This window comes from Lucilia cuprina, chromosome 4, assembly GCF_022045245.1.
Source record: "Lucilia cuprina isolate Lc7/37 chromosome 4, ASM2204524v1, whole genome shotgun sequence".
Lineage (NCBI taxonomy): Eukaryota > Metazoa > Arthropoda > Insecta > Diptera > Calliphoridae > Lucilia > Lucilia cuprina.
Window position 1 is genome coordinate 30232424 of NC_060952.1, and position 2432 is coordinate 30234855.

Sequence of the window (2432 nt, forward strand, 5' to 3'; positions counted from 1 at the left end):
TAGAACAGAACTAGAACAGAACTAGAACAGAACTAGAACAGAACTAGAACAGAACTAGAACAGAACTAGAACAGAACTTGAACAGAACTAGAACAGAGCTAGAACAGAGCTAGAACAGAACTAGAACAGAACTAGAACAGAACTAGAACAGAACTAGAACAGAACTATAACAGGACTATAACAGGACTAGGACAGAACTAGGACAGAACTAGAACAGAGCTAGAACAGAACTAGAACAGAACTAGAACAGAACTAGAACAGAACTAGAACAGAACTAGATCAGAACTAGAACAGAACTAGAACAGAACTAGAACAGAACTAGAACAGAACTCGAACAGAACTAGAACAGAACTAGAACAGAACTAGAACAGAACTAGAACTGAACTAGAACAGAACTAGAACATAACTAGAACAGAACTAAAACAGCACTAGAACAGAACTAGAACAGAACTAGAACAGAACTAGAACAGAACTAGAACAGAACTAGAACAGAACTAGAACAGAACTAGAACAGAACTAGAACAGAACTAGAACAGAACTAAAACAGAACTAGAACTAGAATAAAACTAAAACATAAGAATAACGATTTTTGTGCCGAACAGTGTTATGTAACAAAATATTTATTTTATTATTATCATAGTATTAGACAAATTCAATAAAGAGAAACAAATTATAGAACAAAATCCTTATTTTTTATTGCACTGAAATGTCTGTGAACGCAACTGCATCCATTATGAATCAGCTCAATTTAGAAAGAAAACGTTTAACGTTGAAGATGATACTTAGCTTTTGAAATTAGTCATCTATAATTTGATACAAAACACGAAAAGACTGCAGGAACTTAATCATCTGAAATAACAACCTACTGAGCCACTTAAATTTAAATGAACAAATTAAAAGAAAGACTGAATAAATAATATAAACCAAAGAAATTAAAAAAAAAAAAACTAATTTGATAAATTGAATAAATAAATACAAAACAAGAATAAAAAACTCGTGTGCTAAAATATGAAGAATTTATTTTTAGCCAAAAAGGCATTAAATAAATTCTTCAACATTTAATCTTAAAATGACATTCTAATATGAAAACAATTAAATTAATTTTAATTTGAAAACACAAAAACAAAACAAACGCAAAAAGTCAACAAAAAAATCAACACCAGTACAATTTCAAATTTATGCTCTTTATAGTGGGAATTTCTTTCATTCTTTCTACAACCAAAAAGCTAAAATATTTTTGTTGAGATTCATGATTATTAATAAACTTAAAGAGTCAGTGCTGGAAAGGAATATATTCATTTAAGTGAAATAATCACATTAAACTAAAATTAAAAAATTTTTGGGTAAAATTTTTAGCTTATAAGAAATTATATTTTAAAGTTCTGTTCTCTACCCTCACCACCCATATACCACGACACATGCTTATTTCTGTTGTACAAAATTCATATAGTTTTTCAAAAAAAAAAAAAAAAATAAACTACAAAAAGAAGGAAAGATTCCAAAATATCATTCTTTTTATGAGTAACGAACATTGATCAGACAGTCTTTTGAAGATTTAAAAGATGATGAACTCATATTTAAATTCATTTTTATGTTGTCTTTTATTTTTATTGTTTCGGCATTTCATTCCCTCCTTAAAAAAAAAACTGAAAAAAAAATCTGTTGTTTTTTTTTTGTTGGAACCTGTGACGTTGTCGACAAACAAACACTAAATGATTTAAATTATTTTTCATTTCTCATTTATTTATATTTTCTTTGTAGTTAAATCACATTTAATCTTTATTTAATGTTTTCTCTACAAATTTTGTTAATTTTGTTGTGATCGTTTAAAAATTGTGTCACTTGTGGAGCAAACAAAAACGAACGAAAAAAAATGAATTATATTTTTTTAAACACATTCATTTAAATGGCATATATTCTACTTTATTCAACTCATGTTTGTTTAACAAAAATATAATGTGTCATTAAAAATCTAAAGGAATTTTTAGATTCTTTAGCAGGGGGCAAAAGCAAACGTAAAGTTTTTTATCACTTTGAAAATAATGTTGTGGTATCTATTTTTGGTATGCAAAATGAAATATGGTCTCAGGTTGCAAATGAAATATTTCTCCTTGGAAATGGAAATGTCAAAGTTTAAAATAATTAATTAATTATGGTTGCAAATGAGTTAGAAAATCAATAAATATTATACGATAAAAATAAAAGAATTCAAAAAGTTTTGTGGCGTTTTTCTAGTTTATTTCTAAATCTGTTCTAGTTCTGTTCTAGTTGTGTTCTAGTTCTGCTCAGGTTCTGCTCTGGTTCTGCTCTAGTTCTGTTCTAGGTCTGTTCTAGTTCTGTTCTAGTTCTGTTCTAATTCTGTTCTAGTTCTGTTCTAGTTATGTTCTAGTTCTGTTCTAGTTCTGTTCTAGTTCTGTTCTAGTTCTGTTCTA

The 2432-nt window shown here is 28.0% G+C and overlaps 1 protein-coding gene across 1 annotated transcript in view; it reads right to left on the reverse strand.

Moving 5' to 3' along the window:
• LOC111683280 (probable serine/threonine-protein kinase DDB_G0282963) overlaps nucleotides 1-2432 on the reverse strand; it is a 97411-nt gene that overhangs the window by 55755 nt on the left and 39224 nt on the right. The gene's annotated exons all lie outside the window — the stretch shown is intronic.